The following is a 14,736-nucleotide window of genomic DNA, read 5'->3' on the forward strand; positions in this document are numbered from 1 at the left end:
TACCACTTAATCCCTTGATTTGGTGGGCTTGAGGCACCTGATTGCAAGCCAAAGTTTTGTGGTAGTGCTGATTTTTACTCTCAGCTGAGAAATTACAACAATATATTCATTGTTTTCATACAGTGAGATGGACTTAAGCAGTAATGGTATAAGGAGGCTGAAGATCAGCAAAGTGAAGAGGAATTTTGAAAGATGACTCAGGAAAAGACAGAAAAACGATGAAGCCAGAAGAGAAAATTAACAGTTCTAATCGATGAGCACGAGTGATTATTCTCCTCCCAACCACACCTAGATAAGCGCTGGCACCTCTCTCCCCGTTTCCTCTGCCAGCCGTCCACTTTTGGTGAGTCCTACTATTCTTGGACTCTCTTACTCTCTAGGCTCCCCTTAACCCCGTTCGGGCGCCCAAGAGCCCGGACGGTCATTCTCGTGTATGTTCCCCTAGATTTACCTTAATGTCACATTAAATGTCACATTCAATATTTGTGACCTTAACGTTACATTAAATGTCACTTTTAATGTCACATTAATGTCACATTTCCTTCCCCTTAAGAATCGGTTATACCTTGGTGAAAGCTTTGGACATTGTCCCTTTTTCATAGTTTTAGTTTGTTCAGGCACCTTAAGATAGACCAATTCTCCTTCTTCAAAGAAGATGTCTCTTCGGTGAGGATCTGTATATGCTCTAGCTCGATTTTGAGCTTTTTTAATATTTTCTTGAGCAAATTTTAACATACTATTCATATCCTCCAAAAAGTCTTTAGCTGCCTGAACCTTTTCCTTATGCAGTCCTACTGCAAAAGGAGCTCTGGGCTGAAACCCATACATTAACATAAATGGACTATATCTAGTGGAAGAGTGCTTGGCACTGTTATATGCAAACTCTGCTATCGGTAAATACTCTTCCCAATTAGTTTGCCTTTTACTTACATATGCCCTAAGCATATCTTCAAGAATTTGGTTAACCCTTTCAGTTTGCCCATCTGTTTGTGGATGATCCGCCGTACTCATGCTAAGTTTAGTATCCAATTTCCTAAATACCGCACGCCAAAAATGGCTATAAAATTTTCTATCCCGATCAGAAACTATATTTGCCGGAAGGCCATATAATCGGTATATGTTCTCTACGAACAATCTGGCCAATTCTGGTGTTTTAACATCAGTTGAAGTTGGAATGAACCTAGCCATTTTGGTTAACCTATCGACAATCACCCACACAGAGTCGTGCCCCCTCTGTGTTCTGGGTAAAGCAACAATAAAGTCCATGGAGATACTCTCCCATTTTCCCGAAGGAATTTCTAGTGGATGGAGAAGTCCTTCCATTTTCAGTCTTTCAGCTTTATTAACCTGGCATTTATTACATTTGACCACATAGTCAAGGACGTCCTTATTCATTCCAGGCCAATAGAACTGCCTTTTAATAAGACTATAAGTCTTATTAACTCCTGGATGTCCCGCGCTAGGGGTATCATGACACTCAAAGAGTATCTGGCACCTTATTTCTGTATCTTTCGGGACACATACCCTACCCTTGTAGAGTAAATAACCATTATCAATGGTAAAATTCTTCCACTTGAATCCAGTTTGAGCAACCCCTAATGCTCCATTTCCTTGTTGAACATCCTCAGATATTCCTTCCTCAGTAGAAGCACTTACATTTGGATCCCCATTTTTTATTGCTTCCCATATATGGGAATATGCCGGATCAACTTGGCATTTCCCTTTTAAAGATTCAAGCAAATTGGAAGTGAACTGAGTAAAACTCAATTCATTAATGATGGGCATTCTGCTGAGTGCATCAGCTACTATATTATACTTTCCTTTTCTATATCTTATCTCATAGTCGAACTCTTGGAGGAGTTCGGCCCATCTGGCTTTACGCCAGTGTAAATCCGGTTGATCATTAAGCCACTTAATGCTTTCATGATCCGATAAAATCAAAAGTTTGGCACCATACAAATAGTGCCTCCATTTCTTCATTGCATGTACTATTGCATATAGCTCCCTCTCATAAACAGAATAATTCTGTTTTGCACGGTCTAATTTCTTGCTTTCAAAAGCAACTGGTCGACCTTCTTGTAATAAGACCGCGCCTATTGCCTTATCACTGGCATCAGCTTCAACCACAAATGGTTTATTGGGATCCACTATTAATAGTACTGGAGCTGTAGCAATAGCTACCTTAAGTTTTTGAAAACTTTCATTTTGGTCTGTTCCCCAATTAAAACTTTTTCCTTTCCCTTTAAGTTGGTCTGTCATTGGAACAGCTATTTTGGCATAATCTCGAATGAATCTACGATAAAATCCAGATAAACCTAGGAAGATCTGCAGCTCTTTCAGGTTCCTTGGAGGTGGCCATTCAATAATTGCCCTTACTTTTTTTGGATCCATGTTGATTCCCTCTTTCGAGATAATATGCCCCAAATATTTGACCTCTTGTGCAAAGAATTCACATTTAGTTTTCTTTGCATAAAGGGAATGCGTTCTTAACAGTTGGAATACTAATTGTAAGTGTTCCAAATGTTCTTCTCTTGATTTACTAAAGATCAAGATATCATCCAAAAAGACTACTACAAAATGTCCTAGATAGGGCCGTAAAACACTATTCATCAGCTTCATAAAGGTAGCTGGTGCATTGGTGAGGCCAAAAGGCATCACCAAAAAATCATAATGCCCGTATCTAGTACGAAATGCTGTCTTGGAAACATCTTGTGCCTTAATTCTTACTTGGTGATAACCTGATCTTAAATCTATCTTTGTGAAAAATTTTGCCCCTTGTAATTGATCAAAAAGATCTTCCATTCTGGGCATAGGAAATTTATTCTTCACCGTTATTTTATTAAGTGCTCTATAGTCAACACAAAGTTGCATAGAACCGTCTTTTTTCTTTACCAATAAAATTGGTGAAGCCCAAGGTGAATTACTGGGTTGAATAAACCCTTTATTCAGGTTATCCTTAATTTGTCTTTCAACTTCTTGATTCTGTGTTTCACTTAACCTATACGGTGGTTTAGAAATAGGGTGTGTATCTTTATTTATATCAATTGGGTGATTTATATCACCCCTATCTGGTGGAAGGCCACTTGGTAAATCAGAAGGAAATACATCTTTAAAATCATCTAACAAACTTCTTAATTCATTATTAACATTCAACTCACAAACATAAGAAAATTGTTGCTTTATGTTACAGAAAGTAAAAGTATTCTGTACAGGAAGAAACCATAATATATATACCTCACAAACTTCCTTCTTTATCAGCTTCTGAACTTCAGTAGAACACAGCAAAGGATTATCAGAAACTTCATGTTCACCTTGAATGACAAAAGTCTTACCATCCCTTTCAAATTCCAGTGTATTATGGTGATAACTACGTTTTAAGGATGGTTCCAATCCCCATAGCCACTCCCTCCCTAGAGCAATATCAGCTCTTTCCATGTTCATTATTTGGAAATCGAGTTTATCTTTATATTCTTGAATCTCAATTTTCAAATTGGATACCATTGTATCCCATATTTTATTGTCTTGGCCTTGCATCATACGAACAACATATTGATGCCCACTCTTTTGTTGGGGAAGTTTCAATTTTTTGACAAGTGCATAATTTATAAAATTATGTGTGGCAGAGTCATCAATCATGACTCTAACCCTCTTTCCAGCTATCAATCCATGTACTCTAAGTAAATCATGTGGCCCAAAAGTAGGTTGCCACATAGAAGTTGACATACAACACTTATGTTGTACATCCATGTGCAAGACCTCTAAAGATTTATACTTTTCATGGCCCTTTAATTCTAAGGTTTGCACTACATGGATTTGTTTTTCTTTTCCCTTGCCCTTGTCCTTATCCTTTCCTTTGTCTTCCCCTTTTTTCTTTTGAGGGCAATTCCAAGCAGCATGGTTAGGGGATAGGCAATTGAAACACAACTTTTCTTTTTTGGCCTTATCAAAGTCATCAGGACTTAACTTTGGCCTCATATATGGTTTCTTTTCAAAAGGTTGTTTTTTACCCTTAAAGAATGGCATTTTCCTTTTAAATTTGCCCACAAATTTTGAGGTTTCCAATTCCTTAGACTTGGGCTCCGTATCAGTGAGACTAGTGAGTGTACCTGGACGCATACTATCTTCATGAATTAATGCAAATTTAATTGCCTCTTCCAGCGTCTTAGGTAAACTCCGTTTTACTTCCTTTTTACAGGCTTTATCTAGTCTCCTAATGAATCCTCTTGTTTTTTGGAATTCATCTATTCCTTCCAATTTGAGGATTATCTCACGATATTCCTCCAGATATGTTAGCAGGGGTCTTCCCTTTTGTCTGACATAATCCCAATCTTCCCAATTTCTTTCCATTTCATTTTCAGGAAGAAATTCTTTAAAAAAGACGGATTCAAATTGAGCCCAAGTTTCAGGTATTTTATTCGCCTCCTTTAAAGTTCGCCACCACTTATATGCTTTGGGCCCCAAAGTTAAACTAGCCTCCAGTGCTTGGAGATGTGGTGGGGTATTTTTTAGTTTATGTAAATCTTCCCATTTTTGGAGGAAATTAAAGATTGTGTCTTTATTCCTATCTTTTTCCTCCCCGTAAAATTGACGTGGTTTCATATCCTTTAGAACTAGATTATCCCTCAATTTATGGTAAGGTTGGGGTTCCTTAGGATCTCGCATAGTCACATCTAAATCTTTCGATGAAGATGGGACATCCGAGGTTTCTATCTTATTTTTATCTCTTTCTAACAATAAAGTTAATTGAGATTTTATTTCCGTGAGTGTTTGGGTTAAAAATTCCATTTGAACCCCCTGAGCTTGCACACGAGCAGTAAGATCATTAAATTGCTCTCGTGTAGCAAAAAATTCTTCCCACTGTTCTTCTTGCATTTCTGGTTCCTGGGGATCTACCATAGCGTGGTCCCCAGAACTAGAACCTTCCATTACTTTCTCTTTCCCTTTTTCTGCCATTAATACACTGGAATTGGAAAGCAAAGATAAGAAATTTGCATACAAAGTAAAGTACTTCCCTGATTTTAATGGCAGGCAGTGATTGCTGGTTTGGAAAGAAACCCGAAGAGTAAGGAACAAATTTTATCTTCCCAGACTAGAGCAGTGAAGCAGTCATGCTGGAAATTCAATTTCCTTACTTCAGTCGTGTATGACATTTTTCCGTCCGTTCCATGATGTTTTTCTGTCCGTCTCACAGCAATCGCCTCACGCACAGCAGTCGTGACAACAGTCATGTCACGTTTCACGTTTTGTCTCCGTTGATCACAATCGGATCACGTTTCGCCTCGACCACACGCCTGGTCGTTTCGCCTCAACCTTTCTTTTGCCCGTAACGTGTCACATTTACGTGACGTGGCACGTCTCACCTTTTTTTTCCCTTCACGGCCCGTCATGCTTTCACGGCGTCTCTTTTCGGCCAGTACTACTGACGACTTGGCAGATGACTGATGACCTGGCGGATGACGGATCATGTCCGTTGAACCATAGGCTCTGATACCAATGAAAGATGACTCAAGAAAAGACAGACAAACGATGAAGCCAGAAGAGAAAATTAACAGTCCTAATCGATGAGCACGAGTGATTATTCTCCTCCCAACCACGCCTAGATAAGTGCTGGCACCTCTCTCCCCGTTTCCTTTGCCAGCCGTCCACTTTTGGTGAGTCCTACTATTCTTGGACTCTCTTACTCTCTAGGCTCCCCTTAATCCCGTTCGGGCGCCCAAGAGCCCGGACGGTCATTCTCGTGCACGTTCCCCTAGATTTACCTTAATGTCACATTAAATGTCACTTTAATGTCACATTCAATATTTGTGACCTTAACGTTACATTAAATGTCACTTTTAATGTCACAAATTTGATGACCAGTTCAAGAATCCGATGAGAACAATAGCAAATCTCTTTGCTGAATTGGCAAAGGGTCCTCAATTTACCCAATTTTTGAATGGTTCAAAGAAGAACAACAAAGGAAAGAAGAAGAAGATGTCTTTTACACCTTCAGGACAACAAGATGCACCGAAGATAATGCCAAACACTTCATTTGAAGCTCCCAAAGATGCTAATGAAATAAAATAGTTGGTACCTACGGGGCAAGGAATGCAAATGCAAGGCCACCAAAGAAGTGCCAATCGAATGGATTTTGGACAACCGGAGATGCATGCTATGATGGGGCAGCCAGGATATTTTGGTGGAAGCACGATTTTTCATGCCATGGTTGGACAAGGACCGCATACGGGAATGTATGGTACAAATCTGGATTGTATGCAACAACCAATGCATGGTGTGCAAGGCCCAATGTATTCGAGTATGGCTGGAAATATGCAAAACACAATGCATGGCAGCATTGACTTGATGCCTGGGGCACAAAGTAGCATGTTTAGTATTGTATCTGCACCCCCGAATGCTTATGGGGCTCAAATAATGAATGCTGGTCATGCAAATGCTTCGTTTGGCATTGGTTTTGATGTAAATTCAGCAAATGTACCCTTTTTGCAGCAGCCAATGTATGAGAACTTGACATCCAAAGGGTTAGAAAAAGACTATGATGAGGGTGAAAAAGCAGTGAAGTTTGAGTCCTTCAATGGTGTACAAGATAGGCTTAAAGCTTTGACTTTCATTCAGCAGTTTGATGTGTAGTCTATTCAGGGGAGAACTTCATGGAGTCCTCGAAGATTTGAAAGGTAGCCACTTTCTTGAAAGGGAATGCATTACAGTGGTGGTCCACTCTTTTGATGGAAGGTAAAGCACCGCCAACGTGAGTACAATTCAAGCAAATGTTTATATCAAATTGATTGACAAGTACCTTTGAGGTGAATATCATGACAACTTAGAATAAGCTGGATGCTAAGGAATGTGCATGAGATCCCCAGCTTCTTGGGTTTATGTTCCTACTACAGGAAGTATGTACGTGGGTTTGCTGAAATTGCATCTCCATTGCATGCCTTGCAGAAAAAGGATGTGCCGTTTAGATGGACAATAGTGGAAATTTCAGCATTTGAAAAGATGACTTCAGATCATGTGCTTGTGTTGCCCAATCTAAGGAAGTCATGCATAGTTTAATGTGATACATGTGGTAACAACATTGGGGCTGTTCTTATGCAGGATGGCTGAGTTGTGGCTTATGAGAGCTGAATTCTCTAGGGTGCAGAAAAGAATTTGTAGGCCTATGAGAAAAAGCTCTTGGCTGTAATTCATGCACTGTCTATATGGAAACATTATTTGTTGAGGGTTGATTTTACAATGCAGACAGATCCTCAAACTTTGAGGTCCTTTCTAACGCAGACAAAGTTGTCAGAAAAGCATATGAGATGGGTAAATTTTCTCTCTATGTTTCATTTTCGAGTTGTATATATTGATGGTAAAAAGAACGTTGTGGCTGATGCATTGTCATGTAAGCCACAAATTTCAGCCGTTAGCATGGTTTATCACACTGAGTTGGATGCCATGAAAGAGCAATATGTTGCTGATTCGGACTTTGCCAATGTTTATGATCATCTTTGCAATGGCCAAAGACATGAACACTTTGTGCTAAGAGATGGATTTCTGATGATGCATGGATGATTGCATGTCACAAAGGAGTTAAGGCCTAGAATTATCACTGAAAGTCATACTCCTCCGTATGTAGGACACAGAGTTATTGATGCCATGTTCAAGGCAGTGGATCATTTCTTTTATCGGCCAGCTTTCAGGCATGATGTAGAACAATTTGTTAAGACATGCATTGTATGCTCGAAGGTAAAGAATGATAGTCGAAAGATGCTGGGTTTCTTGCAGCCCTTGTCTATTCCAGATAGGCCTTGGCAGAGCTTTGCAAAGGACTTTATTTTTGAGCTTCCTAAGACACCTATAGGGAATGATGGGATATGGACTATCATTTGCAAGTTTAGCAAACAAGCTCATTTCATTTCGGTGAGGAAGAAAATAAAGGCTAATCATATGGCATGATTGTTTTTGCAACACATCTTTAAGTATCAGAGTATGCCATAGTCGATCATTAGTGATCGAGACCCCCAGGTGACCAGTATATTTTGGAAGGGGTTGTTTGAGAATATGGGTACCACGCTGAAATTCTCATCATCCTTCCGTCTATAGATAGATGGTCCGTCTAAGGAAGCAAATTTCACAGTGTTAGATCTTTTGAGGTGCTATGTTTCAGACCACAAGACATAGTGGGAGCAGTATTTGGCCTTGGTTGAGTTTGCTTACAACAACACTGTGCATAGTTCTATAGGCAAAGCTCCATTTGAGGTGGTTGAGGGTGGCAAGAAGGTACCACCTATTTTGCAAACTAAGGAGAAGATCTTTGAGACTGATCCTTATTGGAAAACTTGGATATAGCCTATGCAAAGATAAAATTATAATTTGCATATCAGGATTTAAATCTAACTTATTATTTAAATATTCATTAAGTAGAAAACATTGAAATGTTAGAACTTACCTATTTGGCCACGGGCATCTCATGCATGGTTTATAGCATACGTAAGTTGGAGCAACAATAAATTAGTAACTCTATTTGCCATGTATACCCAATCTATTGCAAATCTTGGTGTGTATAAGAGAGTATGTTGAGCAATTTCTCTCACATGCTCCAGCTCAGTAATTCTACATTAGAAAAGAAGTTAAATGGTTTCAACTTCAATGTTCATATAGCACTCAAGGATTGTAAACTCTTTAAGTTCTTAGTGATAATTGACGAGTTTAAATTGTGAACTTTGAACCTCAAAGTTCAACTCACTTTTGCAAGAACTCTAAGGATAATCTTTTTGGGTACTTGATACCCAAATATTCCCACAAACACAAAGACTTGACCAAAGAAAACCTCTTCTAGCATAAAATGTTGGTAAAGGTAGTTCCTCTTGGGTCACTATAATTTATGATTCCTTGCAATAACGTTGCTTGGTGGTTCTCATGGAATGCCTTCAAGAGACAGGCATCTCTATTTGTTGCTAGCTATTGATCCATAAAAAGGGATGAATTTTATACATAGGATGCAAGAGGGCAGCAAGTCCATGGATAGGTCTCGTGATCCACTTCCATATTTTCTCCACCAAATAGAGAATATCATTATGCCTTGGTGTGACATCCAATATATCAATACTATATATTTTAAAGAAGATTACATTCGGCCTTTAGGATTTAAAACTCAAGGTAACTATTCAACTTATAAGAGAAGTTCCAAGTTGGCGCCCTTCATATTGGGCATGTGCAAAATCCCCATACAAGGGGATAATTGTTATGACCAATGCTCACATATCATACCAAAATGTTTCTTTTGAGCATAGCCTCTTAATGTTCTTTCCCTCTTACATACTTGAGAGTGGCTCCTTCTCTAGCCATACCTTGAACTCCTTCAAGACCATGGCTTGCTAAACTTTGTTTTGTATCTCACATAGTCACTTTAGAAGGAACTACATGGTGGCAAAACAGGACTTGGAGGGCTTCTCTAGCTCTATATCATTGTAGGCATCGAAGGTGGTCAAGACTTTTACATTCTTTTTGATAAATACAATAAGGCAAGCATTTGTGAGAATCTTCTTCAACCAATCAAGTGTCCTAATATCTTCCGTGAGAAGATCGATGCAATGGGAGGTATACGAGGTCCACACAATAGATGGAAATTCAGCTTCTAGTAAGCGTTCCTAACTATCGGGTGATCACTTGCACCTCATTGGCCACACCAACCTGCATGGCATAAGCGAAAGAGGAGGTAGGTGAGGTAGGTGAAATAGATAAAGTAGAAGAGGTAAAGGTTTATGGGTTTGAGGTAGAATGTAGAAGAGGCATTGAGGTACATAAATCATGAATGAAGAAATTATAGATAGAACTTAGAATAGATAAAATAGTGACAAGTAATCTTAAAAGTAAAATATAGAATAAACTAAAAGACTAAATTGAAAATTTTAAGACTTACCTCGATAATAGCTTGCTGTATGTGTTTGTATATGAAATCCCCCATTGTTCTTTCTCCTTGTTGCTCCACATCCATAGCCCACAAGAAAAATTTGTTGAGAGGTGAAGAAGCAAGGATGTTGATGATGTCTCGTTTCTTCTTATAACTGCATCCATCCGAAAGTATAATGCAACTATAACTGTGTTGGATTTTAGTCATGCCTACGCTCACACAGGAGTGCCAGTGATTCGCGGGTAGGACACTAGGGCAGTTTTTACTCTCTGTAAGAGAGGTGGTTTTCCCTAGTCACATTATTCCTCATCTGTGTATTTATGTTACACATTTTTGTCACTTACTGCACATTACACACATCTGTCTGTGAACACACTTTAAGTCACTTACACAATCCTAAAGTCTAAGGGTTGTACTTTGCACTTTTGTACTTCACTTTCAATGAATCAAGTGTTGAGTAGTGACCACACACGCACACACACACACACTCTCTATTGTTGTTCATTGTCTCTAGCTGAGCCGAGTTGCTGTCTCTCATCCAGTTCATCACCAACAAGTCGTATTAGAGCTTAGAGCCACCTTAGCTACCTTGTAGCTTTGTCTACCAGCTCAACTAGGTTGCCATCATGCAATCATTTGCAAGCCGCATTGCAAAATGTAGCTCCTAGCTTTGCCCACGAGTTGGGCATGCCTGCTAGTGGTGAGCTCCGCAGCAGCAAGTGCACCACCTCTTCATGTGCCAGTGGTTGCCACCCTGCAGCTTGGCATCGTGCTTGCAGTTCGGCTACCTTGCTAGTGACGCCAACCAACTGCACAGCCTACAGCTAGCCCGCTAGTCCTAGAGGCCGCCAGTTGTAGTCCGCCCAGCCTCGCCGTCTGTAGTAGCTTTGCCCACCCGTTTTGGAAAGCTCCACCAGCTCTGCCATACCACGCCAGCATCTTTGTGGCCCAAATTGCAACGTCATCAGTTGCCACATGTATATTTTATAATTTTATTCAAAATATCAGAGCCAACGCAAAGGGCTTTTGTAGGGGTCAATTTTTGCTTCACCAAGTGCTTCAGTGGACAAGTTGCAGAAATTTGCAGGCATTCGGATTAGCAAATTTGGGGCTTTTGTGTCTTTGGCAAACATTGGCATATGTATTGAGGGTTCAGTCTGAAATTGACTGAAATCTTGCATATTGGATGGTTAAATTTTGGGGCTTTTGTGTTTTTAGTGTTGCTAAGCAATCTTATTGCATTGGGCAGTGTGTTGCTCGTTGCAAAAAATCTTTGGGATTATGTTAGTGGGGAAGAAGTATGTCTTGGTGATATGGCTCCTGCAACTTCTCCGCAAGGAGGTGGTGATCAAAGGCACCACCCCAAAGAACAGTTGCATATAAGGCTTGGGACACTTGGCACGCCTAAGCATTGTTACTTATTGCATTGGTAGTTCAATGCTTGATAATCCTGCATATCCGTTGTGTTGCTACTTCACGAGTAGCATGGCTTACACTTGAGCAAATGTTTGCTGGAAAAAATGATACTCGCATGTCTTCTTTGAAGAAGGGAATATATGTCTTTCTTGCTGAATAAATTTTTGAAGCAAAAAGGCATTGCACATCAATATACTATTACATATACTCCACAGTAGAATGGGTTTGCAAAAAGGAAGAATCGGTCACTCATGGAGATAGCCAGATGTATGCTGAAAGCTAAAAAGTTGCTACATGAGTTTTGGATGGAACAATTATGTGTGCTTGTCATGTTTTGAATAGGTGCCCTACTAAGGCATTGAAAAATATTACGCCTTTTGAGACTTGGAACAGCTGTAAACCTTCAGTTGGTCACTTTCATACTTGTGGGTGTCTTGCATATGCTCATATTACCAAAGTATTGATTAAAAAGTAGGACAATAAGGCTATTATATGCATATTTGTGGGGTTCATCAAGAGCATGTACATAATCATGAGGCTAGACCTATAACTAGATGGTACTTGCAAACTCTACAAGACAGTCATTTGGATGCCCCTCTTGCTGGTCATACTCGAAGACAAACACGTCTACATGATCATGCAAATGGAATGGAGTTTGTTATGGCAGCAAACACACTTGACGATGATGAACTTGATTCTTTAGAGGATGCACAACAGAGTGTGCATTGGATGGCAACAATGCAAGCTGAATGTGATTCTATCATGAAGAATTAAACATGTAATTTAGTTATATTGCTTGTTGGAAAGAAAGCCATTGGTACTAAATAAGTCTATAAGTTGAAACAAAAAGCAGATGGATCCATTGATAAGTACAAGGCTAGTCTTGTGGCAAAAGGCTATGCGCAAAAGAAAGGCATTGATTATGAGGAGACATTTGCTCCTACATCTTGAGTGACCACTATTAGGTGTATGTTTGCATTGGCTGCCCATTATGGTTGGATTATGCACTAGCTTGACATTAAAACTACATTTTTACATGGGGAACTTAAAAAAGAACTGTATGTTGAGCATCCCATGGGTTTTGCAGTTAAAGGATCCAAACACTTGGTATGCAAGCTGAAAACAGCTTGTATAGGTTGAAACAAGATCGAGGATCTTGGTATGCCAAAATTGATGCCTTCTTACTTAGCCAAGGGTTCATGAACAGCCCATCAGAGTCTACTCTTTATAAAATGGAATAGACATGAACCAAGCTGCTAACAGCCATTAGAGTCTACTCTTTATGTATGCAAAGAAGGGGAATCCTTGTTGGTTATTTTTCTTTATGTGGATGATCTTCTACTTATAGGGTCACATGCTTATCAAATTTTAACATTTGAGAAAGTTTGCAACAAACTTTTGATATGGAAGATTTGGGGTCTTTGCATTGCATTACTATTTGGGCATTCAGTTTATTCATGATACTAGAGGCCTTAGATTGACATAGTCCGGATATATTGGTAAACTCCTTGAGAGATTTGGCTTCCAGGATTGCAAGCGAGTAATCATACTGATAGAGATTGGACTTAAGCTGCCTTTGCATGATGATAGTGATATGTTTGACATCCATACATATACTCTAGCAATTGCTTAGAGTGATTCCGATTGCGTTGGAGATTTTGATTCTCGTCACCCTACAAGTGAAAATTGTTTCTTTCTTGGCTTTTCTTGCATTTCTTGGCTTAGCAAGAAACAATTCACTACTGCCACATTGTCTTGTGAAGCTGAATACAAGGTAGCTTTCACTACTATAGTTGAATGTGTATGGCTAAGACGTTGGTTGGCTGATCTTGATGTATCTGTCATGGAGCCTATTTCTTTGTTTATTGACAGTCAGAGTATCGTTGTAGTGGCACGGAACCTAGTGTTTGATGCACGTATGAAACCCATTGAGATACATTATCACTTTGTCAAAGAGAGGCTACATACAGGAGATATTAGCCTTGCCTATTGTCCTACCAACAACAATGTGGCAAACATCTTTACCAAAGCTCTTCCTCGCGGTAAATTTGAAGCATTTCACAATGCTTTAAATTTGATCTCCTTTGGTGGATGATCCTTGTATGCTGATCACTTATCACTCTAGGGGGGTTTGTTGGATTTTACTCATGTCTACACTCACACAAGTGTGTCAGTAATCCACACGTAGGACATTGGGGCACTTTTTACTCTTCGTAAGAGAGGTTTTCCCCCCAGTCACATTATTCCTCATCTGTGTATTTATGTTACACATTTGGTCACTTACCGCACATTACACACATCTGTGTGTGAATACACTTAAGTCACTTACACAACCCTAAAGTCTAAGGACTGTACTTTGTACTTTTGTACTTCACTTTGAATCAATTAAGTGTTGAGCAATGACCACATTCTCTCTCTCCCTCTCTACTGCTGTCATTGTCTCCAATTGAGTTGAGTTGCTGTCTCTTATCCTGTCATCACCAACAACTTTACCCATCCGGCATGCATAGGCTTGAGAGTTTTGTTGATTCTTTGCCTTTTCTCATCAAGCTGTTTGGTTTGCATGTCAGTGTAGATGGCTCCATACCACCCCTCATATAGACCAACCGTAGCAATGGCTTTGACAATTCTTTTCCATCGATCTACTTGAAGCAAATGGAATGGGTGATTGCACTCAATGATAGCGTGCACAATCTCTATCTCCACATTCCTTTGCCTCTCTTTGAGGAAAAGCAGACCCAAGTCGTGCTTTTGTTGCTTCAACTCAGTCCCAAAATGATGATACAATAGAAGAGGAGGATCCCATGCTTAAGCAAGAAGGTTGGGACATGAAAGAACAACATGCATATGCCATCTTGATGAATGCACTTACTCCCAAGGTGGGAATAAATCCTCTTCACAAAAGGATTGGAAGCTGAAGAATCCTTCACACAAAGATCTCACATGTCATAATTGTGGGAAGAAGGGGCACATAGCTCTGAATTGTTTAAAAAAGAAGATGGATCTTCAACAGCAAGCCAAGGGTAAAGCAACAACAGTTGAAAAGGGTAAAACCAAAGATGAAATTGTTTTTTGATTAGAAGAAATTATTAAAAAAAAAAACTCAAATCAATTGTTCCTTGAATTGATGGTGGACAGTGGTGTCCCCTTTCACTGAGCAATCAGAAATTGTTTTTCCATTAGAAGAAATTATATTAGAAAAATTCAACTCAAATTGCGTGTTCCTTGAATTGATGGTGGACAATGGTGCCACCTCTCACTGATCAGTCGGAAGAGCTTATTGAAAAATCAGAAAGAGAGCTTGCTATTTTGGCTGCTGACAATAATGTCATCAAGTTTGAATGTGTGGGAAATATTGAAATTCCCATATCAATTCAGAAATTACTATAAAGGATGTCTTGTACACGCCAGAGCTCACAAGAAGTTTG

The 14,736-nt window shown here is 39.5% G+C and overlaps 1 protein-coding gene across 2 annotated transcripts in view; it reads left to right on the top strand.

Moving 5' to 3' along the window:
• Nucleotides 1–14,736, top strand: part of LOC148016503 (calmodulin-binding transcription activator 1-like) — a 113,290-nt gene that overhangs the window by 37,100 nt on the left and 61,454 nt on the right. The window lies entirely within an intron of this gene.

Source organism: Lygodium microphyllum, chromosome 23 (assembly GCF_053477565.2).
Source record: "Lygodium microphyllum isolate KBCC chromosome 23, Lygodium_microphyllum_v1.1.10, whole genome shotgun sequence".
In the NCBI taxonomy this organism is placed as follows: domain Eukaryota; kingdom Viridiplantae; phylum Streptophyta; class Polypodiopsida; order Schizaeales; family Lygodiaceae; genus Lygodium; species Lygodium microphyllum.